Source organism: Rhinopithecus roxellana, chromosome 20 (assembly GCF_007565055.1).
Source record: "Rhinopithecus roxellana isolate Shanxi Qingling chromosome 20, ASM756505v1, whole genome shotgun sequence".
In the NCBI taxonomy this organism is placed as follows: Eukaryota; Metazoa; Chordata; class Mammalia; order Primates; family Cercopithecidae; genus Rhinopithecus; species Rhinopithecus roxellana.
The window spans coordinates 4,020,133-4,046,580 of NC_044568.1; positions in this window are offsets into that span (position 1 = coordinate 4,020,133).

Genomic DNA, 26,448 nt, shown 5'->3' on the forward strand with positions numbered 1-26,448 from the left:
ATGGAGGGAAAGGAGAGAAATGGGATGCCTTTCTTCTCCTGCCACGCTGTTTCTAGGTACTTCATTCCTCGATCCCCTGTCCTACCTGGCAAGAGAGAAGAGTTGTTTATCTGAATGGTCTGAATTAATGATTTGACCCCATTACCACCAGTCAAGGTCACTGTGCTTTAAAATGCATAAACCGTGACTCTAACCCCTCTCTTTAACATCCTCTTCAAGCTCTAACCCCTCTCTTTAACGTTATCTTCAATTCCATGGGGGGCAGAACTGGTTGACTGAGTAAGGTCCTGTTTGCTTGGGTTAAACTCAGCTATATCTTTTCTCCTTCCTTGCCCTTGTCCAAATATACTTGGGAGAATGACTTAAGATGAAGTCTCTCCTACAGACCGGGCCTCTTATAAGTTCTTTTTAATATGTACATCTGAGAGTTCCTAAGTGAGCCAGTCCCAAGGATTAGGAATGGGGATAGGATGGAGGAACAGTGATCCTTTTACAGGCTTTAACCAGAGCTAACTCCAAGCACAGGGCACTTGCAGAACTATAAGTAGAACGGTCCAGGATCCTTATGCCGGTATAGTTTCTTGTATGTTGACTTCCCTTAAGATTTCTGTAAGAGGAGAGGTAAATGGCAAACACTGACTTTAGGACTCTCCTGGAGTCTGGCCATAATGCCAACAAAAGCACTGAAACTCTCACCTTCATCTTCGTTAAATATAACCAAGTAGACAAGAAACTCTAATGAAAGTTCATGAGAGGGGAGCGTGTAAGAAGCCTAAATACCGGAACCATATCTTTCTAATTATAGCCCCAGTTGGAATTATATGCTGGCTCAATTCATCATTCAGCAAAAAAGACTCTTCCATTTCATGATCTTAAAAAAACAAGTCCTAAGTTGGATATCTAATTCCTTTCTATTCTTCAGTTTAAAGCATAAAGGCTTTAGAACTGGGCTAAAGGGGTTACTTAAATCCCTAAGCTGTTGCTACGCTATAATTTCTGGTCTGACACAAAAAGTTTTCAAACATTGTTTTTTCCTTTCATTCCTCTACCTTCTATGTCCTTTCTCAGGGAGTAACTGCAGCTCTGACTATAATCACATTTAAGAGGCTATATTTTCTCACACTTTTCTGACTCAGAGTATCCCCTAAGGGACTTTGTTTAGTCATATTAGAGGCTTTTGCAGAGATCTAATTCCCCAGTTATAATTCACAAGGGCAGCGTTTACATTCCTCTTAAGGGATTTTCTTTTCTCTCTTTCTTTCTTACGTTGACTTTGTCCTTGATCCACATAAAAGGGTATAATCTTGCTTGTTACTTATATTGCCTGTCTGTGAGGAGAAATGTTTCATAACGGGGCTGTTTCCTAAACGATAAATCTATAAACTTGTAATTCTATCAGGCCGAGATATTTAGGTGGATTCAGATGTGTCCCGTCCACTGTTTCAGTTCTGATTTCCCCAGAAATGATGACAGGTTTGTAAGTAATATTAACTGTCTTTTGTAGTAAATTACATCTTATAATCACCACAGCGTTCGTCTCTGGCCAGAGCAGTTATCAGCTGAAGCAAATAAAGGGTTTGGAGACTCTGCTATCTGGTTCCTTTCAGAATGCCAGAAGTCCTCTATAAACACGAGTGTGCAGAATGAGAGGTCATCTTTTGAAAGCTATAATAAAACATGATTGTAACGGAACATGTGACAGGCTGCTTAGCAGAGCAGCCTCCTGACAGTGGCTCAGCTGGAGCTTGATGCTGGGCAGGAAGGGAATGGGGGAGGAGAGAGAACCAGGTAGGGGAGGACTGAGAACAAAAGCTCCGGGATTCTGTCTGGTGGATTTTGTGTTCATCAGCACCACCATTAATTTCACGGAAAAATGTGTCTCTGAGAGGACAGAAAGTAATAATAATCTGAGTCTGTGTCCCACTAAACTGGGTGATGGGTCCTCTAAGGGAAATGAGAAAAATGAGCTTGAAAACCCCATGAATGCCTCCCTAACCCTTTTCCTCTACGTGTTCTGGTCCCAGCAATGCTACCCGGATACCCTCTGCAGTTACCTGGGCTTTGGGAAGAAGATATCAATAGGACAACCTGTTGCATACACTTACTGTGAGTTATGGACTGCGTTCAATGCTTTGTTGATTGTGGGTTAACACTTTATACCACTGACAGAACATTTATTACGTGTTGGGTGCCGTTCTAGTTGCCTAACAAGCGTTAGCTCATTTAATGCTCACAGCTCTCCAAGCTAAGTGCTCTCGTTAATCGCCTTTCAGAAATACAGAACTGAAGGTTGCGTTAAGTTAAATGCAACTGCTCAAGATGGCATAACTAGGTGGTGAGCACGGGGATGGGAACCAGAGTAGTGGAGAACTCTGGTCCCACAGCAGCAGTTCTGAACCACTCCGTCATGTGGCTGCTGAATAGTATTACTGTCACTAGTAAAGGAACGAAAACACCAGCCCTATTTACGGAGCGGAAAATCAAGTTTTTGCAAGTAAGAAGTGGTAGGAGTTTTGTTACTGGCTTGAGAACTGAAGTTCCTAACCACTAGATTCTCTCACTTATTAGTGTTTAAACCTTTTTGATGTGTCACTTAGTATTTTTTGGTTTTAAAGTTCCTTGTCATTCTTAGTTAAGCAAAGTATTCTGAGACGGATGGTGTATGTTCTCCCAGAGTACTTTAACTCCCAAGCAAGTGACTTATTACTATACCTAGGTCACAATTTCCCCAACACACACAACCATTAGAGGACCCCTGGCTGATTACAAATTTAAAACGGATTCAGAAATGTGGTTTTGCTTTATTGAAGTTAGGCAAAGCCCCAGGAACAGCGCAGTCATCGGTACCCATGTTCTGGATAATGATTTGCAACATGTCTGTGGATGAGAACAGTAGAAACATGGGGGTGAGAAGAGAAACATTTGTTACAAGTACATGGATAACGCTAAATGACCATGTCAGATTATTTGGAACACACTAACTGGTACTGATTTTACTCTGAAACCATTCATCTTCTCACCTCCCAAAGAAAACCATTATTCATATTATGAGACAGATCTTGTCAATATTCACCCTACATACTAAAATTTTTTAATAAATATACTTTATGGTTTTGTTCTTGGCTTTATGTCTTTATGAAATTTTTCATTTGACACTATATGTGTGTGTGTGTATATATACATACATACATATATATATATATATATATATATATATATACACATATATATATATATATATATTTTTTTTTGAGATGGAGTCTTGCTCTGTCACCAGGCTGGAGTGAAGTGGCATGATCTTGGCTCACTGCAACTTCTGCCTCCTGGATTCAAGCGATTCTCCTGCCTCAGCCTCCTGAGTAGCTGGGATTACAAGTGCGTGCCACCACGCCTGGCTAATCGTTGTATTTTTAGTAGAGACGGGGTTTTACCATGTTGGTCAGGCTGGTCTCGAGCTCCCAACCTCGTGATCTGCCTGCCTTAACCTCCCAAAGTGCTGGGATTACAGACGTGAGCCACCACACCCTGCCAGCCACTATATATTCTTAAAAATCATCTTGAATGGTCACATACTGTTTATCATAAGTATAGATCGTAAACTACAAGTCCTTTTTTATTGAACTTTCAAGGTGTTTCTCATGTTTCTCCATTATGCTTAATATTGGACTAATCATCTTTGTATATATCTGTCTGACCTCCTCTTTATTTTCTACAGACTGATTAATAGGATTACTGAGAGATGACAAGAACATTAGTTCCATAATACTGGTTGCAGTTTTACTTTGTACTGGTCAATCAATCACATCTACCTAAACATCTACTAATAGGAGAGTAGTTAAATAAATCAGGTCCATACGAATATAAAATAACATGCAGTCTTTTAAAACAGTATATGAGAAGTTTAGATCCTGACAAGAAAGGATGTCTTAATTATATAATGGAATGAAAACTAGGCAAGTTAGAAACTATGTAGTATCTGATCACATTTTAAAAACCCTACATATTTATGAATGCATGTTCTGCATATAGGAAACAGATGTGTGTGTGGAGACATGGATGTGGATACATTGGTATATGTGCAGGTGCATCTATAAGGATGCCTTCTGACACAAGTACCAGAAAACCAAACCTGACCGAAGTGACCGTAATCATCAAGATATTCATTTTGTCTTAAATAAGAATTCCAGAATAAAGGGCAGCCCTCGACTTTCTGAGCAATTCCATGATGTTATTAAGGACCAAAGTTCCTTCCACTTTTCTGTTTCACCCTCTTTAGCCTAATAGAGGTTTGTTCTGAGGATTCTCACTTCATGGTGTCAAGATGGCCATGGCAGCTCCAAGCATCAACACCACACCCAAAGGCAAGACACAGGTAACCATGAGTGCAGCAAAAGGTGACTGCTTATGTGGCTTGCTCCTTTTAAACTGGAAGAAAATGCTGGCCACCTTCCCTGTGGACTTCTTTCTGATGCTTCAGCAGCCAGAACTGGGTCCCTGTTTTTTTGTTTTGTTTTGTTTTTTGAGATGGAGTCTTGCTCTCAACCCAGGCTGGAGTGCAATGGTGCTATCTCAGCTCACTGCAATCTTCCACCTCCTGGGTTCAAGTGATTCTCCTGCCTCAGCCTCCTGAGTAGCTTGGATTACAAGCGCATGCCACCATGCCCAGCTAATTTTTGTAGTTTTAGTAGAGACAGGGTTTCACCATGTTGGTCAGGCTGGTCTCAAACTCCTGATCTTGTGGATCCGCCCACCTCGGCCTCCCAAAGTGCTGGGATTACTGGTGTGAGCCACTGCGCCCGGCTGGGACCCTGGTTTTAAAGGAGGCTAGGATATTGAAGATCTGGCTTATCTAGATGGATAATGGAGACAGGGAAAGGAAAAGGAGAGTCAGAAGGTTTTAGGGTATAAAACTGACACACATTACTGCAAAACAAAGTCTAGGTGAATATGCTCCCAACTACTTCTCCACCTCCTTGGATGCTGAGATGAGATATGAAGATAAGAGAATTGTCCTTAGTAATTTATAAAATGTGCTAGGTTTCATTTTAAACAGTGGATGTCAAGTCCTTTTGTAATTTATCCAGAAAAGGAACAGAACACAGCAACTCTAGTTGCAGTCAGGGTGACAAACAGCCACTGTAGGGGGCAAGAAAATCAAACCTTTACCAAGTTGATAAGAAAGCTTTCCAATAAGTTCCCCTCGTGAGAGCTCATTCATTCAGAAAGCTGTGCTGGTGGCAGAAACCAGGGGCTGCCTAGGTTTAACTTAATGCTGTGTTTATGTATGAATGTATCAAGGGTGTATATATTTACATCGTTAGCTATTTCTCTATCTCGATGTATCACTATATAAACTATCAGCTGTTCTCAATTATAAATGACTTATCCACCAGGGTACATTTGTGCATTGTGTGTGGCTGGCCATGCATGTATATCCAAGAAGGTAGAAGGGCTTTGCTCAGAGCCCAGCTAAGACATACAATTCAAAAGACTCAATACAATCAACTGTATTTAAAATGATTATCTAAGTCACATATATATAACATATGAACAAGCCTACTGAAAATCAAGTTGTTTTCCAGTTCAACCTTTTATTTTGAAGTTCCATTCTCATTAACAGTTATCCATCTCTTGTCCCAGAGTTGAGGCTGATGCAGAAAGTAAAAATGGCAGGAAGACAGGAGTGGGACCCCTCCTTTTGCAGTTAATTTTTTCCTAGTAGGAGAATTAATACACCTTCATATATTTACATTCTACAAGTAAACAACTGCAATGACGCACCCCAGGGTCAAAGTCAGTATGAAGTGCCTAGTCAATTCAGTGAGAAAAGAATAGGATTTTCAATGAATGGTGCTGGGATAACTGGATATCCACATGCAAAGATATAAATATAAACCCTTATTTCACCACATGCAAAAGTTAGCTCAAAATGAATCATAGGCCTAAACGTTAGAGCTAATACTAATACAACTCCTAGAAAAAAAAAAAAAAAACCATAGGAGTAAATCTTTGTCACCTTGGGGTGAAAAACAGATTCTAAAAAGTGACACCAAAAGAATAAGCAATAAAAAATAGAAAAATTGGACTGTATCCTTTTTTAAATTGTGCTGCTAAAATCCCATATAAGAAGTCAAAAGAATCCACAGAATGAAACAGAATATTTTAAAATCACATATGTGATTTTAAATTTTTTATTCAGCGTATAGAACCCTTATATACAACTTAAAAATAAAAAAGTTCCATTAAAAACCTTATATAAAAGTTAATTTAAAAAGTTTCCAACAATAAAACTTAATAAAAAGACAAATAGCTCTATTTTAAAAGTTGGCAAAGTATTTTTTTAATACGCATTTGTCCAAAGAAGATAAAACAAATGCCCAATAAGCACATTAAAAAGATGCTTAATGCCAGTAATCACTAGGGAAATGCAAGTCAAATCCACAATGAGCTGTACTTCACACCTATTAGAATGGCTATTGTCCAAGAGAAATAATAACAAATATTGGTGAGGATGTGGAGAAAAGGGGAAGCCAGAGACATTGCTGGTGGGAATGTAAAATGGTGTGCCCATGCTGGAAAACAGTTTGGAAGTTCCTCAAAATGTTAAACATAGAGTCCATATGACCCAGAAAGTCCACTTCTAGGTATTTTTCCAAGAGAAATAAAAGCATAAGGACACAGAAAAACTTGTACATTGATGTTCATAGAAGCATTGTTTCTAATAGCTGAAAAGTGGAAACAATCTAAATATTTGTCAACCAATGAAAGAACAAACGAAACACGGTATATATATATAAGGGAATATTATTTGCCTACAAAACATGAATTAAATTGACACATGGTACAACATTGATGGCCTTTGAAAACGTTATGTTTAGTAAAGAAGCCAGATGCGGCCGGGCGCGGTGGCTCAAGCCTGTAATCCCAGCACTTTGGGAGGCCGAGACGGGCGGATCACGAGGTCAGGAGATCGAGACTATCCTGGCTAACACTGTGACACCCCGTCTCTACTAAAAAATACAAAAAACTAGCCGGGCGAGGTGGCGGGCGCCTGTAGTCCCAGCTACTCGGGAGGCTGAGTTAGGAGAATGGCGTGAACCCGGGAGGCGGAGCTTGCAGTGAGCTGAGATCGGGCCACAGCACTCCAGCCTGGGTGACAGAGTGAGACTCCGTCTCAAAAAAAAAAAAAAAAAAAAAAAAAAAAGTCCACATATTATATGATTCAATTTATATGACATTCCAGAAGAGGTACATCTATAGAGACACAGCAGGAGGCTGACTGCGAAGGGCTACACGGTGGGGTAAGGGTGCACAGGGTGTGAGTACTAATGGGGACAAGGTGTCTTTCTGGAGCAATAAAAATATGCTAAATTTAGAATGTGTTGATGGTGTGATGTTTGCCCAACTCTGTGACTAGATTAAAAACCACTGAAGGCCAGGTGCGGTGGCTCATGCCTGTAATCCCACCACTTTGGGAGGCCGAGGCACGTGGATAACGAGGTCAGAAGATCAAGACTAGCCTGGCCAACATGGTGAAACCTTGTCTCTACTATAAACACAAAAATGAGTCAGGTGTGGTGGCACGCGTCTGGAATCCCAGCAACTCGGGCAGCTGAGGCAGGAGAATCGCTTGAACCCAGGAAGCAGAGGTTGCAGTGAGCTGAGATTGTGCCACTGCACTCCAGCCTGGGTGACTGAACGAGACTCCGTCTCAAAATAAAACAAACAAAAACAAACAAACAAAAACCACGAAAAAACCAACAAAAAACCAAAACCCTGAAGTATACACTTCAAATAGGTGAATTTTGTGGCATATGCATACCATATAGTATGTGAACCTCAATAAAACATTTAAAAAAAAAAAAAAAGTACAAAGAATGAGTGTGTTGGGTCCTGAACATACTTATTTAGTGGTCCTAGCCCTTTGGTATTGGCCCAAGCAATTTAAATAATAAACTAGTTGCCCACAATTGAAAAACAGGAGATTTTACATTAAAAACCTAGATTCTTGACTTTTCCTGGAAAATCAGAGCCACTAATTCCTACATGTCAACAATCTGTGAGAGCTGGGCAGCCTCTTCATCTGGGGCATTTATTGCCGAGTTTGCCACAGACCCCACCACCCGCTTTTGTATCTCAACCTAAAATTGAAAGTCAGCCACCATTTATAATCACAAAGGCATTCTTGTTTACCCCATAACATTGGTAAGGATAGGTTAAATATGGGATCTTGTCTGCCTTCCAGGGTCATGGGAAGAAGGGCTGTCTAGCTCTTTTAAATCTGAACTTCGTGTTTCCTCCTTCATTTAGTAGCCACCAAAATTTAGCATTATTAGCTGGAGGCACCTTCCTGGGCACTTCACGCTCTCGCTAGACAAAGGATTTTCCCCCATATATTCTTGCTAAGCTCCTGTCATTCCTTATGAATTGCTTCTCCACTTCAACTTGATGAGGATACATTTTGTGGATATAGATGAACTCAAGCATCCTCAAACAGTGTGATGTTCCCTGGGTAGTTAATAAATATTCAGTCCAAGCTGTAACATTGGGAGGAGGGAGGCTGGAATCTTCCACGTGCATGACTAATCCTAAACACCAAATCGAACAAAAGCAGTGGGGTGGGGTGGAGTCTACAATGCCAGTAAATCGCTAGGCAATGAGAGACAAGCACTTTAAACATCTTTCCTAAATTTCCGTCATTCAGAGATCACCTTCCCAATACTGCCATCTCTATAGTCCTCATTTAAAATCTGACATATGCTAATGCCACCTGCCTTTCTGCTATCCAATTACTCCTCCTCTCTGTTCCAGTGCTACTGAATGCCATGCCTCTGTAAAATAAAGAAAAAGTAAAATATGACTTCTTTCAAACAATTCACCTTTTTATTGGCATACATTAAATTTTGAAAAATAAATGAAAAGGGCACTCACATTACCAGCATAATTTGGAAACCAGGAATGCAATCAAGAAGAGAAGGAACCTCTAAGAACAAATAGGACCAAAGCAAAGCCACAATCCTTGATTCTAGATGGATCCCATTGTCAGCCTGGGGCTCAACTCTCCCTCTAGTACAGGGAACACTGGCAAATGTCATCAAAAACAAGCGATCACCAAACTGAATATTTCCTCTTGAGGCATCAGGAAACTCTTAGGAAAAAGGATAGGCAGATCATTTTTTTTTTTTTTTTGTCTGTGATTCTGCATGATTTTAACCCTTTCTTTTAGTGCCTGAATTGATTATAACAATACCTGGTACACTTACACCCTGTACTGAGCAATACATTTTAGGGAACACATGAGACCCAGCAGGGCAGAGAGAGATGGGTACATGGAAGAGGGTGATCTCCACTCTTTTTTGAGACAGAGTTTCACTCCTGTTGGCCAGGCTGGAATGCAATGGTGCGATTTTGGCCCATTGCATCCTCCACTTCCCAAATTGAAGTGATTCTCCTTCCTCAGCATCCCAAGTATCTGGGAGTACAGGTACCTGCCACCGCACCCAACTAATTTTTGTATTTTTAGTAGAGAAGGGGTTTTTACCACATTGGCCAGGCTGGTCTAGAACTCCTGACCTCGGGCGATCCACTCGCCTCGGCCTCCCAAAGTGCTGGGATTACAGGCGTGAGCCACCATGCCCAGTCGATGATCCCCACTCTCTCTGCCTAATCACATGCTCAAAAACCCCTGAGAAAGAACAGCTAATCGGCAGCTTGACTTGGTGAATAGAACTGGAATCCAGTATTTTAAAGTCCAGGGAACATCTGCTTCTACAGAATAACCCGTTTCATCTGCCAGTGGAGCTCTCCGCGCACACCTGCACACAGGTGGGTACACACACACACACACACACCACACACACACACACACACACACATGACCTTTCTCAGGGGACTGTGAGCTTCAGAACTAAACAGACAGCAAATTCCATCACTTAGTTGCAGAACTTCAGTTTCCCCATATGTATAACTTTTCAAGGCAAAGAAAGCCATTACATGGTGGAGCCAGTATTTGGACTTATGTAGTCTGACTCCAAAGTCTCTCATCGTATTCACTATCCTAACCTAAATGTACAAATGCATGGTCTATTTTACCACTGGTCATTTCTTAGGACTGTACAATTCTTGCCATGTAAAATACACTCATCCATATGACACCATTGTTCCTGTATTATGAAACAAAATATTCTCCCTAATGGAGCGCCCATCCACAGACCCTTTGTAGAAAGCTAAGAGAAGGTAGAAGAAACGTATAAAAGGAGATAATATCCACCATGGAGGAAGCTTATCATTAATATGTATGCAACGTCCATCTTATTGCCTCATACCACACAAAAGAAAGTCTAATGTCTGGTAGTTATTATTCTTTCAATTTTCCTAAATTGAAATATTGCAGAGACGTTAAAGGAGGGACAGAAAGAAAAGAAGTTGGAGAGATGCATGTGAAATTTTAACTGACTCAGTCGTCCTACCCTGACATTGGAGCATATGTCTAAAGTCTCCAAATCTCCAATTTCACACACATGAAAGTGTGAAACTGTTGTTTTATATTTGCAACTATATGAGTAAATAATAGGATGCTTAGGAAGGCATACAGCCCAGAGTAAACACCCAGCAAATATTACTTAACATCTCTGTCTTCTCTGAAGCCAGTTCCAAATACAAAACTCCAGTTCACAAAACAAATGCATTTCCTCAAGTCCTTTCCCAAATTCTTTCAAAAGGGTTCCTTCATGTAAAAGATGCTATTCTTGTTTTAAAAAGTGAGGTTAGTGCATTTAAAATGCATCTCCTTCTTCATTTATAAATGCAGACTCTGCTTTCTGGGCAACTTTCCAATCAAATATAATAGTACAAATTAGATAGAAATTAAACTGTAGAAGAAACAGAAGGTACTAGAGTTGCCCCGTGTCACAACAGCTAAGACTAAGACAGAGAGCTACTAATGAAAAGCAGTTTCTATCATCTGACAAAAATGACTGGGTCACTACCAGTGCAAAAATGGTCTCCTCTCCCAACCCTACCAGGAACTCAGGCAGGGGTCGCCCTGCTGTTCTTTTTAGAAAGGGCTCTGTATAATACGTGTAACACAAAGGTTTTTATTTTTCCTTTTGTTTTGTGAGACAAAGAGTCTCATTACGACACCCAGCCTGGAGTGCAGTAGTACAATCTCAGCTCACTGCAACCTCTGCCTCCCAAGTTCAAGTCATTCTCATGCCTCAGCCTCCCAAGTAGCTGGGACTACAGGCATGCACCAGTACACCAGCTAATTTTTTAAAAATATGTATTTTTAGTAGAGGTGGGGTTTCGCCATGTTGGCCAGGCTGGACATGAACCTCCTGGCTTTAAGTGACCTGCCCTCCTCAGCCTCCCAAAGCGCTAGGATTACAGGCATGAGCTGCCACGCCTGGTCAGGTTTCTCAATTATGAATGTATTCATTGTATAATATATAGTGTGCCAATTCTTAGACAAAGAAATCTGAGAATAATCATAGCACTTAATATTTAACATAGGCTATCCTGCCCAGCTCACAATTATACTTGTCCACATCTTGTAAGTACCAAAACCAAGTTTAGAGAGGTTGTGTAACTTCCCAAGGTGTAGTCCAGCATGGTGATCCATGCATTGTGACTCCAAAGTCTCTCATCTTATCCACTACACTAACCTAAATGTGCAAATGCATGATCTACTTTTGCCACAGGTCATTCCTTAGAACTGTACAATTCTTGGTATGTCAAATGCACTTGCCACTATAACATAGCTGTCCCTGTATTATGAAAAAAAATATTCTCCCTGATTCTCAAACACCCATCCCAACACCCTCCAGGGACAGCTAAGAGAAAGTTGAGGAAGTGTACGACCATCAATATGTACCCTCCTCCCATTTTCTAGAAAGATTCCTAGTATGCATGTAACTATCCTCTGAATGCAGGGATGAAGAGGCCTCCAGCTAGGCACCATAAAGCCAATTTAGCTTCTTAAGCTGAGAACTACTTTGTGAAATAATCCTGTAGAACTCTCACTAAATGAGTTACAAACTAGTCGCATGGGGCTTTCATTGAATTCACTCCCGAAAGCTATAAAGGACAATTGTCTCTGAGCCAGGTACATCAAATACAGGCCTGCTACTGTGTAAAAGCATGGAATTCTATACCACCTACACACACAAAGAAAATTAGCTTTTGATTGAAAGGAAGCACTATTGAAAAACCCCAGGGAGGTGGGGGAGAAACAACAAAAATGAGTGGCACCTACAGGCAAATCCAATGGTTGAGGCCATTTGGCTAAGGACTTTCTTAGTCTGAAAGGGGGAGAAAAGTACAATGTCTGAGGATCATGCAAGATAATCGAACGGAATCAAAGAAAAGTAGTAGCTCTTGAAATTCTAAACAAGGAGAATTTAAATATGCCATGTGAACATAAAAGTTCCCCACACTCCATTCTGAGTATTTAATGCTGGAAAAATGGTGATGCATGCAAAACACTATCATTCTTCTCTCAGTTGTCACTATTTCAGTTATCTTTTCCCTTTCCTTTATCTTTTTGACCGTAAGATCACCAACCAAGACTTAGAGCTACTTCTTGACCTTTCTATCAGAAGAGGAGTAACTCGAAATTGTGGTCATTATTGATTCTTTTCTTCAAGCCCACGATGTAGCTACAGGTGGAGTTGAAACTGCCTTTGTAAAAATTATAACTGAGAAAATCGAAACAGTGAAAGAGAGATATGACCTAACTGACTCCATCTTGCTGCTAACCTCCAAGCTGTCCTTGTTCATTTCTGGGCACAGGCTGAACTAACTTTGGAAGGAACCTAGTTTACAGGTGAACTTTGAAACAAAGATGAGAACAGCCCTTTCCCAAAACAAGCTCCCTTTATGCCTGGGAACTAGACTGCCTTTGCAGGACTAACAAATTAGCCACACGATTAGAAATTACGGTTTAGGAGTCATGCAGCTAGGAGCTGCAAGATTTCGAACCTCCCCAGATTGCTCCTGGGATAACATCACTATTGTAAAACCGAAGATGAGTGGTCAAGATATTTTGCAGACTCTGCACTTGATGGATCAGCAGGCACCACCCACATCAATCAACTGGCTCATCTGGTCTTGTGGACCCCACCCAGGACCTGACTCGTCTCCGACCTGACCAGTCATCACTCCCACTTTCTGACCCCCTACCTACCAAATAATCCTTAAAAACCCCAATTCCTGGGTTTTCAGGGAGACTAATTTGAGTAATAATAACACTCTGGTCTCCCATACAGCTGGCTCTGGGTGAATTAAACGTATTTTCTGTTGCAATTCCCCTGTCTTGATAAATCAGCTCTGTCTAGGCAGCAGGCAAGGAGAACCCATCGGGTGGTTACAGAGTTCTGTTATTTTTGCCAAATAGTTTCAAAATAGTTTCTTTTCTGGCAGTGGTATTCTAACTGGGTGCCATGGTTCTACTAAAGTGGGTATAGCCAATATTTAGGGTTTTTTTTTTTTAAATGTAGATGCAATGATAAAATTAGAAAAGCACTATTTCACTATCAGTGTAATAACCCATTCTGAAAAGGTTCCTCAATGATGAAAGGATGATGGAAAAAAGGATAGTTAGGTAGTATCAAAGTATAGACCCATAGGTTATTTCCTACATACAAGACTACTTTATCCTGGAGAAATCTGTCAGTTACCCAGTGACCAATTTTACTGCCACACATCATAGGAGAAACTGACATCAAATGTCCCCAGCTAAGGAGGCAGTGAGACTGTTGTCAGCACGGCCTGGTGAGCACTCTCCACAAAATGTTGAAGTTGAATTAAACTATGAGGAAATAATCAAGTAAGTCCTGATTTTCAGATGTTCTACAAGAAAATGGTCCAAGACCAAAAAATGCAGGCAGGAAGGTGCATTTCTCATTTTTTGCTTTTCAGACTCCACTCTGTTGCCCAGACTGGAGGGCAGTGGCATGATCTTGGCTTACTGCAACCTCCGCCTCCTAGATTCAAGTGATTCTCTAGCTTCGGCCTCCCGAGTAGCTGAGATTAAGGCTGTGCACCAGTACACTTGGCTAATTTTTGTATTTTTGGTGGACGAGAGGTTTCGTCATGTTGGCCAGGCTGGTCTTGAACTTCTGACCTCAGGCGATCCACTTGCCTCGGCCTCCCAAACTGCTGGGATTACAGGCGGGAGCCATCGCGCCCGGCCAAGGGTACTTTTCTAGATCAACAGCTGTGAAAGAAATAAGAACAACTACACGCAATGCATGTTCCAGTTAGTATCTAGGTGAAAAAAAATAAGAATTGTTTCGTGGTTGCATAGCAAAACTGCCTTTTTTGTTTTTTTCTGAGACACAGTCTTGCTCTGCACCCAGGCTGGAGTACAGTGGCACAATCTCAGCTCACTGCAACCTCCGCCTCCCTGGCTCAAGCAATTCTCCTGCCTCAGCTTCCTGAGTAGCTGGGATTACAGGCTTGTGCCACCACGCCCGGCTAATTTTTGTATTTTTAGTAGAGATGGGGTTTCACCACCTTGGCCAGGCTGGTCTCGAACTCCCGACCTCACGTGATCCGCCCACCTCGGCTTCCCAAAGTGTTGGGATTACAGGCATGAGCCACTGTGCCCGGCCAAAACTGCCTTGTTTTTAAGAGAAGCATGTTGAAGCCTTCAGGCATGAGTTGTTCAAGGTGTCTGCAACGTTCAAATAGTCCAATATATATGGGAAGACAGGGAGTAGAAAGAGAAAGTAAATGTCACAAAATGTTAATCGTTGGTGAAACTAGGCTAAGTTATATGGGTTTTCACTGTGTGTTTTAATTTTTCTACAAGTTTATATGTAAAAAGAGGGCTGAGGAGAGTTCTTTCTTCCAGAATAATCTCTCTGTTTTTTACACTAAAAACCTGTACCCTAGTAGGTTTTTACTCTCTTTTACTTGTCTGTCACGGCTCTGGCTTCTTCTAACATTAGGATGCATTAAAGAAAGCCAAGCACACAACTGGGAGCGGTGGCTCACGCCTGTAATCACAGCAGTTGCGGAGGCTGAGGCAGGTGGATCACTTGAGGTCAGGAGTTCAAGACCAGCCTGGCCAACAAGGCGAAAACCTGTCTCCACTAAAAATACAAAAATTAGCCAAGCATGGTGGTATGCACCTGTAATCCCAGCTACTCAGGAGACTGAGGCAGGATAACTGCTGGAATCTGGGAGGTGATGTTTGCAGTGAGCTGGGATGGCACCAGCGCACTGTAACCTGGGCAAGAGAGTGAGACTCTGTCTCAAAAAAAAAAAAAAGCCAAACTCAGAAAAATACTGTATTCTCTCATTTGTATGTGGAATCTTAAAGAAATGAACCCATAAATGCAGAGAACAGAATGGTGGTTACCAGTGCAGAGAGAGGGGAGTTGGAGACACATTAGTCAAAGGATACAAAAATTCAGTTAGGTAAGAGGAATAAATTCAAGAGACCTATTGTACATCATGCAGACTACAGTTAATAATAAGGTACTGTATACTAGGAAATTGCTAAAGGAATAGATTTTAAGTGTTCTCAGCACACACACACACACACAATAGGGGAAGTAATGCACGTATTAATTTAATCCACTGAAGCCCAATTTAAGCATTCCACCATATATATATACACACACACACATACACACATACATATATATTTCAAAACTTCATGTTTTACATAATATACAATTTTTAGTGTCAACTTTTTAATATTAAATAAAGACTCAATTGAAGAAACATTTTCCCTTTCTCCTATAATCCGTTCATATGATAATAGGGCAGTTAATACAAAACCCTGTTTCTTAGGATGGGTTAGCAACTGAGATCTGGCCAGGACTTATCCTGAACCACTGAAGCGAAGGTTCTCTTTGCCATCAGGCTCCTGAGCTGGGATGATGTAAGCGTATCCCTGCTGGAAGCCATCTTGCAACTGTAAGAGAACAGCCTGAAAATACACGGCATACAGAAGAGTGTGTAATGTGGGAAGAAGTACTCCTGGCAACATCATCTGATCATCTTGATTCAACTTTGCCCCAGACCAGCTATATATACATAGATGTTTCAGGCACATGAGATAATACTTTTTATTTTTCTTCCTTAAACCCATTCAAGTTGGGCATATGTCACCTGCCACGGCAAAGATCTCTGATTAACAGAACAAAAGAAAGTCACAAATGGGTGACGCACAAAATTAAGACCCACTGGAGATGGATTACTACTGGGTCCATTTATGCTGCTGGTTTTGCTCATGTTCTAGGTATCTTAGGAATGACTGTTTCTTCTGTCATCTATGCACAATATAGAATACTCTGAGGTTGCAAGATGGGCAGTTCAAAGAAATTGTTGGCTTTGACATCTATCTATCTGAGCAAATTGGGATTTTCTTGATACTCTGTAGTCTGAATGTATAAACAACTGCTTATGGCTGCCATCCAGACCTCCTGATTCTAAATGTCTGAACTAATCATAACAAACATTGCTTCTGATGATGGATTTATAAGCAAATGTGATGCATTTTTTTTTTTTTTTTTTGAGTTGGAGTCTTGCTCTGTCGCCCAGGCTGGAGTGCAGTGGCCGGATCTCAGCTCACTGCAAGCTCCACCTCCCGGGTTTATGCCATTCTCCTGCCTCAGCCTCCCGAGTAGCTGGGACTACAGGCACCCGCCACCTCGCCCGGCTAGTTTTTTGTATTTTTTAGTAGAGACGGGGTTTCACCGTATTAGCCAGGATGGTCTCGATCTCCTGACCTCGTGATCTGCCCGTCTCGGCCTCCCAAAGTGCTGGGATTACAGGCTTGAGCCACCGCACCCCGCAATGCATTTCAAATTAACCATAACTTTACTATTAAATTAAATACAGCTAGTACCTGTTTTACACATTACAGTATATATTAATTCACTCACTGGGGAACATGTATTCCTGTTTTAAAAGTTTAAAACTGTTGTTTAAAGGTATCTGGACACACGTTAATTAATACAGAAATAATTGTGTATGATCTCCACTACATGATACTCGTGCATACCTATTTTACAGAATTACCTTAAAATTATCCATTTTAATGCACAGACCCTTACATAAATTGTCAGAGCAGGAGAGAAAGAAAAAAAAAAAAATGAGTTTTGCTGTGATGACCAGCAAGGGTACACCTGTTTTTGCCCCCTTTGCACTGCAGTGAACAGGTGCACGATTATGGTTATCATTCCGAGCATTCACCATTGTTTACTGTATTATTCTTAAACATAAAGAGCCTGTGTCTTTGATCTAAACAGCAACACAGCACTATCCCAAGACTGGAAGAGCTCCACGCAGCCCACTGCAAGGAATTAAACAGATCTCAAAGTCACAGAGGCAAGGACCTTGCAAAACGTCAAGATGAAAAATGGCACTTGAAACATGTCTTTTGAATGTGACATGGGGGATGTACAGTTCTATTCAGAAGGGACTGAGAACACAAGTCAACCTTAGAATTAAAATTGAAAACAGAGTCGAAGTAGAAGGCAAGAAGAGACGGCTCCAAAGTTTTTGAGACCATAACAGCATCTCCTCACACATGTGTGCAATGACAATGCGTCATGGCAGCCCCGCAAATGTACCTCTTATTTCACACATATATGATGATAAAGGTGTCCTCTTCTCTAAGACAGGAAAGGTGATAGTTATCTATTAAGGAATCGTTTTGGAAAAATAGCCTGGAGAACATTAGGATTCCTGGCACTGCCTTGGAATAACTTTTTTCTCTACATGAGGCTGCCAGAGATTAAAATGCTAACCATTGTGTATTATCAAAGTGCACAGAGACACCAAGCTCTCTGTGTGTCAGAGAAGAAGTGATGCCTACAAAGCCCTGATCAGGTGTCTCTCTGCCTGGGAATCCGCTTGCCTGCAGTTTTGGTTGAACATTCTTATGCCTGATTCCCCTTTATCTTAAGTAAGGCAAAGGGAAGTTGTCACTGGTTTTCAACACAGGTCCCTAATCTCTGCTCCAGGAAGACAGAACATGACCAGACATCCTGATTTTTTGTGGAAGCAATAGCTTGGCATGAGACATCAGCTGGAGGCTGCTGGCAAAAACCATCTAACTTAATCCAAATCCTTCAGTGATCCATGCCGGGCTGGTCCTGCCTTGGTGGGTGGCAATTCCCATCTTCTAGCTGAGGGTGGAAGGACTGGGGGTAGTAGCTAGAGGTCATTCAGGGGTGCTGTATTTTAAAAGAAAACACAGGCCGGGCATGGTGGCTCCCGCCTGTAATCCCAGAATTTTGGGAGGCCAAGGCAGGTGGATCATTTGAGGTCAGGAGTTTGAGACCAGCCTGGTCAACATGGCAAAACCCCATCTCCGCTAATAATACAAAAAATTAGCTGGGTGTGGTGGGGTAGGCCTGTAATCCCAACAACTGGGGAGGCTAAGGCATGAGAATTGCTGGGACCCAGGAGGCAGAGGTTGCAGTGTGCTGAGATTGCGCCACTGCACTCTAGGCTGGGTGACAGAGTAAGACCATGTCTTAAAATAAAAAAAAGGAAAATAAAACAGCTTTTCTGCTGCTCTCTGCTCTTCCAGTTCCTAACTCACTGAGCTCCAAATCATGAAAGTGTGGTTTGATCACACTCAGAGTACCAACCTTTGGTGAGTCCTGATACTTCATCTACAAGACTTCCCTTTGGTTTACTGAGAAAATAGATGTAATTACATCAGGTACAATGCTTACCACACACTAGGAACACAAAATACATTAGGAGACTCTGACTTCGTTACGTTTCTTTCTGAATGGCATTTCAGTATTTGCAGTTGACTTTATTTTTGTTCAAAGAACCTTCTACTCTGGAATCCTACATTTCTGAGTTTCTTTTTTTTTTAATGTTGTTGTTGTTGTTATTGTTTATTTGTCTTTCAACTTTCTCATCTACCAAACTGGAACGATGAGGATACAATCGTCTTTCTTTACAAACCAGTGCAGCCAAACTGATTAGCCTTTAACATTTTCCAATCCTATTATTTGTAGATTTCCCTACTTTTCAATGAGTAAATAAAACAAGCTGGGAATGAAACATTTATTTTGGCATCACACCAACCTAATTAAACTGCAGTTTCATTAGGCTGAAGCAGGCTGCTGAAAAATAATGTAATTGACCTATTAAAAGTTACTACTTCAGTTCAGTTTTCTGAGCCACAAGAAATTGCACTGTGATTTAAAATACCTAGTTACCTTGACAAAACCAGCCAGAGAGCAAAGAACTAAGAGTTACCGAGAATGGAGAGAATCCAATTAAAAAGGAGACAGGTAACAAGATGCTCTCCCCAATCCCAATTACTTGGAGGAAAGCAATAAAATGTAAAATGGAAGCTAATACAGTTCTAGTTATTTCCTCCATTGACTAAGCACTGTTCATACACGGGGCTAGCGTGAGATGCTCCCCCAAAACTTAACATTGCAGTTGTGTAAGGAGCAGACCTTTGTTGATTGGCTGGTATCATTCCTCTTGTTTGGCATCAGCAGGCCCATTGCTCTGCATGCAACCTACCCATTTCCCAATCTCAGACCAGGTGTCTCAGGCAAAGGTAGTTCCCAGTCCTGAAGTTGCACATGTGTTCCAAGCTGGTCAATCAGTGCCATGTGCCCCAGACCACAGTGATTTATTTATTCTAGGACCCATGAGAACTACTCCTGGGACTTCTGCTGAAGCAACCAAGAAATGAGATCTCTATCTTCCAGCTGGTTTTCTGAGTGGGGAATGCTGGCTCTGACACTATCCATCCTCTTCCTTGTGGGGAGAATTTACCTGAGAATGGAGTGAACACTAAAGAGAAGGGTAAGAGGGAGAGACACCGAGCAAGAGACAAGAGAGGAGAGGAGAGAGGAGTGAAGAAGAGGGAGGTCCAAAATTAACAGATTCAAGGAAAGGAGAAAAGAGGAGAGGAGGGGAGAAAAATTGCAAATAATATGAATAACAATTGAACTGTACCTTAGAAAACCAGCTGGAACTGTAGCTCAGTTCAGTTTCTGTTGAAATAAACTCTAACATTTCAAAAAGGGGCGGGGAGGGGAGGGGAAACCAGGAAAAGGGAGGGGAGGGGAAGCCAGGAAAGGGGAGGGAAGGGAAAGAGAAAGGAAGAAAAGGAAGAGGGGGAAAGAAGAGAAAGGAAGGAAGGAGCGGACAGGAGAGGAAGAAGAAGAGAAATGAAGTAGTGAGAAGAGAGAAACAGTGGAGGGAAAGAGAAAGGAGAGAAAAAAAGACTAAATCCTGATTTTATTTACCTCTTGGATTGATGATGTCATCATTTAAGTGTTTTAAATGAATTTAACCTTTGACTGGGGAGGTCCAGAATTAATAGATTCAAAGATGTTTTATGCACCTGACTCCATATGCAGTGTTAGGGCCTTTGAGGTCCAAGGGCCTCTAAAAATTGAAAAAAAAAATTGGTGCTAACATTTCAATGAGCAAAGACAAAATTAATAACTGTTTAATTATATTTCTCCAAAATGCAACATTATGTCAGCATCATTAATTCTTACATTTAGTGTTCATAAATATTTTATTATGTTGGAAAATAAGTTGTACATTATTTTTCTCTCATCAGAATTTTGAAGTTTAGGCAATGATTACTGAGAAATAGTACCTAATCATAAATTCAATGAGCTATTAAGAGTTAATTCACTTCAACAGCAAAGTGATAAAAATTCTTTGGAAATGTTTACTATCACAAAATTGTGTTTTATATTTAAAAGGGGTGCATTTTAATATGGCTTACATCAGCTTTCTCAGCCTCAATGCTATTGCCATTTTGAACCAAATAATTCTTTGGTGGGCGGGGAGCTGGTCCGTGCCTTGTTGGATGTGTAGCAGCCCAGCACCCCTGGCTTTTCCCACTAGATGCTGGTAGCATCCCTTCAATTGCAACAACCAAAGATTACCAATATCCTTCGGGGAGCAAAAATGCCCCGGTTTGATCATGGTTGGTTTATATGAATGCCTAGGGCAAAAGAAAACTTTGACATGTCTCTAATGGTGTTGGACATGTAATCTCAGTGGCATCCTTGAGGGACGTAACACCAGAGCTAAGAATCTGGGACACACATCCAATTTTCACAAACTTTGAGATTCCCCAGTAAAACCTGCCTGTAGTTCCAGATGACCTCCATAAACACAGCTCTGAGTCTGTCATTAAGGAGCTAAGCAGGACCCAAGAGGGAGGCCCCCTTAGCAGCTTAGGGATCAATGGATCACCTCTTTCAGAGAAGGTCATGTAGTATTTTCATAGAAAGGCAACACGACTGAAATGAGATCGATCTCTGCCTTCTGCCCAGCAAGGGGCCATCCCCAGTCAGCACTCACCTACGGTTTGCTTCACCTTAGCTAGACCATCAGAGCTCAGGGTAGAGGTCTGCATGGAAAAGAGCGAGGTTTGTTTCCCAAAACAACAGCCAACACAGCTGGGGGAAGGAACCCCATACCATCTGCCAAGAGCCAAGCTAACACAATAAAGGACCCTAAAAGACTCAAATAAATAACCACCATCTCCAATGAAGAGGAAGGCAAGGGTGTTGGGTTAGTGCTTCACAGGGATCATCAGAAAAGCAAAGAGACAGAACTCTGTGCAGGAGATAAATTCTAAAGTAGCCAGACTTTGCAACTCACCAAAGGGGAAGCTTCTCCGGGTCTTTGGAAATCCTACTTGAGGAGGCCTCATTAGGGATGGGCATGGTACAGGAACTCATTAGACTCTGGTTGGCCCATGTGGACCTACCTGGCCCTTATAGTATGTGGGGATAACTCAACAGGCACAGCATGGAAAAAAGGAGAACAGAAAAGAAAATGAAGTGGGAGAAATATTTACAGCATTCTTCTAAAATCACGTTATTTTTCACATCCTTCATTCAAAGCAAAATATATTCTTCATCAATGCTTCAGAAGCTTGCCTTTGCAATTATGATTTTGGGGAAAAAAGGGCCAAAAAAAAAAAAAAAAAGCCCAAATGAGATATCCAGGGGGCTGTGGCAATGCTTACTTTGTCTTTCTGGAAAAATTGAGTTCCATTTAGGCATCAGTTAAGACTTGACATGTTTTGAGGGTCTCAGTCTTTGGGGATAACAAAATCTGACTCTGAATCTAAACTCCGGTGCTTTATCAGCTGTGTGGAGTCAGGGAACTTACCTCTCTGAGCCTCAACTGGTCTCATCTGTAGAAAGGTAAGGAGAATAATGATGCCTATCTTGCAGGTTTATGTCTGAGTTTACATACCCCACAAAAGAATCTAACCAAGATTGGTCCCTTGATACAATTATTATTATGCATCCTCCCTATGACATTTCTGGTTTTGCAGAATTGAGCAAACGTGTTTTTATTTTTTCATTATTTGTATGTTTATGAAGAGGACCATAAGGGATTATGTCTAACGGAGTTTTTAATCTTGCCTGGTGTTTATTATTGTGGCTTTGCATACCAGTGTAGCTTAATGATCAACTAGCTCTTCACTGACCACATAATTAGGAAGTAGTGCTCCTCTCCAGATAATTGGCAAATGTGTGTTATGACTCCAGCTTACCTGGAAATAGTTATCAGCAAATTGAGGTGAATAAAAATTTGTGATGGAAAAAGTCAAAGAACATAAACCCCTAAAAGACAAACAGGTCTGGCCCGGCGCGGTGGCTGACACCTGTAATCCCAGCACTTTGGGAGGCTGAGGTGGGCAGATTATGAGGTCAGGAGTCTGAGACCTGCCTGGCTGACATGGTGAAACGCTGCCTCTACTAAAAACACAAAAATTAGCTGGGTGCGGTTGTGGGCGCCTGTAATCCCAGCTACTCGGGAGGCTGAGGCAGAAGAATCACTTGAACTCGGGAGGTGGAGGTTGCAGTGAGCTGAGATCACACCACTGGACTCCAGCCTGGGTGACAGAGCAAGACTCTGTCTCAGAAAAGAAAAAAGAAAAAAAAAAAAAGAAGATGAACAGGTCCATAAACCCATACGTAGAATATGTATACTACTTTAAAAAGGACAGAGGGCTGGGCGCAGTGGCTCACACCTATAATCCCAGCACTTTAGGAAGCTGATATGGGAGGACAGGTTGAGACCTGTTTGAGACCACCCTGGGCAACATAGTGAGACCCTGTCTCTACAAAACAATTTAAAAATTAGCCGGCCGGGCGCGGTGGCTCAAGCCTGTAATCCCAGCACTTTGGGAGGCCGAGACGGGCGGATCACGAGGTCAGGAGATCGAGACCATCCTGGCTAACACGGTGAAACCCCGTCTCTACTAAAAAATACAAAAAAACTAGCCGGGCGAGGTGACGGGCGCCTGTAGTCCCAGCTACCCGGGAGGCTGAGGCAGGAGAATGGCGTAAACCCGGGAGGCGGAGCTTGCAGTGAGCTGAGATCCGGTCACTGCACTCCAGCCAGGGCGACAGAGCGAGACTCTGTCTCAAAATAAAATAAAATAAAATAAAAAAATGAGCCAGCTGTATTAGTCTGTTCCCATGCTGCTACTAAAGATAAACCTGAGACTTAGTGTTTATAAAGCAAAGAGGTATAATTGACTCGCAGTTCAGCACGGCTTGGGAAGCCTCAGAAAACTTATAATCATGGCAGAAGGGGAAGCAAACAGGCTCTTCTTCACATGGCAGCAGCAAGGACAAGTACAGAGCAAAGGAGGAAAAGCCCCTTATAAAACCATCAGGTTTTGTGAGAACTCACTCGCTATCAGGAGAACGGCATGGAGGTAACCATTCCCATGATTCAATTACCTTCCACCAGGTCCCTCCCATGACATATGGGGGATTACCGGAACTACAATTCAAGATGAGATTTGGGTGGAGACACAAAGCCAAACCGTATCACCCGGTGTTGTGGTGCATGCATATAGTCCCAGCTACTCAGGAGGCCAAGGTGGGAGGACTGCTTGAGCCCAGTAGGTCAACCCTACAGTAAGCAATAACTGCACCACGACTCTCCAGCGTGAGTAACAGAGCAAGACCTTTTCTCAAAAACAAAAACAAAAACAGAACTAAGCATGAACAGTTTGGCATAAAACATTAAAATTTATCTAGGTAGAACCAAAATAGAAGAAAACATAACACCATTTCGGTAGCCTCATTTTTGAGCAAATATTTTTAAAAATTATTTTTATTGTTATATTTTCATACGTTTTTGGAAAACAGGTGGTGTTTTGTTACATGAATAAGTGCTTTAGTGGTGATTTCCGATGTTTTGGTGCACCCATCACCAGAGCCGTAACTGGTACACTGTATCCAATTGGTAGTCTTTTATCCCTCACCCCACTCCCACCCTTTCCCCCAAGTCCCCAAAGTCCAATGTATCATTCTTATGCCTTGAGCAAAGATTATTTTTTAGCAACCAGGAAATATATCTTAAAAATCTATATTATGTTTAATAAATATATTTTTATGTATTTTGCTTTGATTCTACCAGAACTTGGGAGAACTGACTTGAAATAAATGGAAAATATTCTGTTTCTCCTTCACTCTCTGTTTCTCTCTCTCTCTGGGGTTCTCTCTTCCTCTCTATATTTTTCTCTTTCTTTCTTCCTATGTCCCTCTGTTTCTCCCATGCTCCCCCCCCCCCCCACACACACACACCAGTATCCACAGCAGACATCCCCATTGGGCACAATGTTTGGAGTTCAGGACAGAACGCTTGTGCTGAGTAAAATGCGGAACACAGCTTCATTTTACTGTGGATTTTTATTTATTTCTCCCAAATACTCAGAGAAGCAGATCGATGTTCCATCAGCTACCTAGCCAAGGACACACGGATGAGAACACCGTCCATCCATAAGGTCATGAATCACAACACACTTTTACCCACTGCAGTGTCCCAGGGACATTGCTTCACTAACTTTCCACTACCCTGCTCTCAACCTCTTACACGATAATCCATGTTAGGGCAGGATTTTTATGCCCCTGAGAAAAGTGTTTTGTGATGACTTGCAAAAGTTTTCTTACATTCCTCTATCCCCATGTAAGACATAAGATAATGATATGTAAAGTGCTATTTGATGTCTAGTACTAGTTAGAATGCAGGTAACTGGTCATTTAACTTGTCTATTTCCAACTTTGAACTGCAAGATGCTCGAGGACTAAGTTATTATCTTATTTTTTGTTATAACACAGAAAAGTAATTTTAGAATTGGTTCTTCAATGAAATAAGCGCTGTTGGGTGACACTCTTCATCACAAAACCTGTGCTTTCCTAACTGGGTAACCTTGTCCAAGTGACTGAAGCTCTCCGAATCCCAGCCTTCTCATTTGTACTACATGGCAGTAAAAAATTATTGCCTCTTTTGTTTAATAAAGAAAATATTCTTCCATATAGTTCCTCCTGCTTCACTATCTGGTTTATTATTTTCCTAAGCACATAGTAGGGATAAAGGAGGGAAAAGGAGGCCACGTGACTAGTTCTGGCCAATGGGATTTGGTGGAAGTAGGGTGTGTCACTTCCTTGCCAAAGCACTTGACTACCAATGTGACACATCCAGGTGGACTTCCCTTGGGACCATGTGGAACTATTATGATCAACATTATTGATATGGTGGGTTCCTAAGAGTAAAACCACTGGGAATGATGAGCCAATACATGAAGAAGAGCTTCTCTGGAGAGTGTCCCAGAACCTCAGCGCATTTTCACGATCAAGAAATAAACCTTTGTTGTGTTATACCACTGAGATTTCAGAGCTATTTGTTACCACAGTACAACTTGGTGTTCCCTGACTGATACAAACTACAGAGTTGGAAGGAAAATGAAAGGAGACAGCACATAAAAAGTTCTAAGCACTGGGACTGGTACTTATATTTAATAAGCTCTTACTGACAAATGTGAAGGATTATTGCTCCAAAATCTAAATCTTTGCTTTCAGTTGAAATTCCACTGATACCACTTCAGATGAAAATATGCAGTGTTCCATTAGTATGATGTTAGGCAATGCTAAATACTATTACAGACAGATGACAATGCTGGATGCTATTACCCTCCAGATGACGGTGGCTAGTCCAGTCATGGCAAGGAAGAGTGGGGAGTTTCTTGATCCATACAGTCATTCAGGGACCCAGGTAGAAGATGACAACTCAGTTTCTAACATGTAGCCATTTATATCATCAAGTGCGTGTTCCTCAGAGGATGCGGGGGGAAAGAAGTTTGGAGTATCCCAGGGACAGCCTTTGGGGGCCAGTCCCGAAAGAGGCACTCCTCCCCACATCTCACTGGGCAGAATTCAGTCACATGTCACTGCTTAGATAACAGGTGGGCTGGAAATGTATCTCTAGATGGACGGTTCTTTTTTTTTTTTTTGAGAAGGAGTCTCGCTCTGTCGTCCAGGCTGGAGTGCAGTGGTGTGATCTCCGCTGGCTGTAAGCTCCGCCTCCTGGGTTCACGCCATTCTCCTGCCTCAGCCTCCCGAGTAGGTGGGACTACAGGTGCCCGCCACCACGCCTGGCTAATTTTTT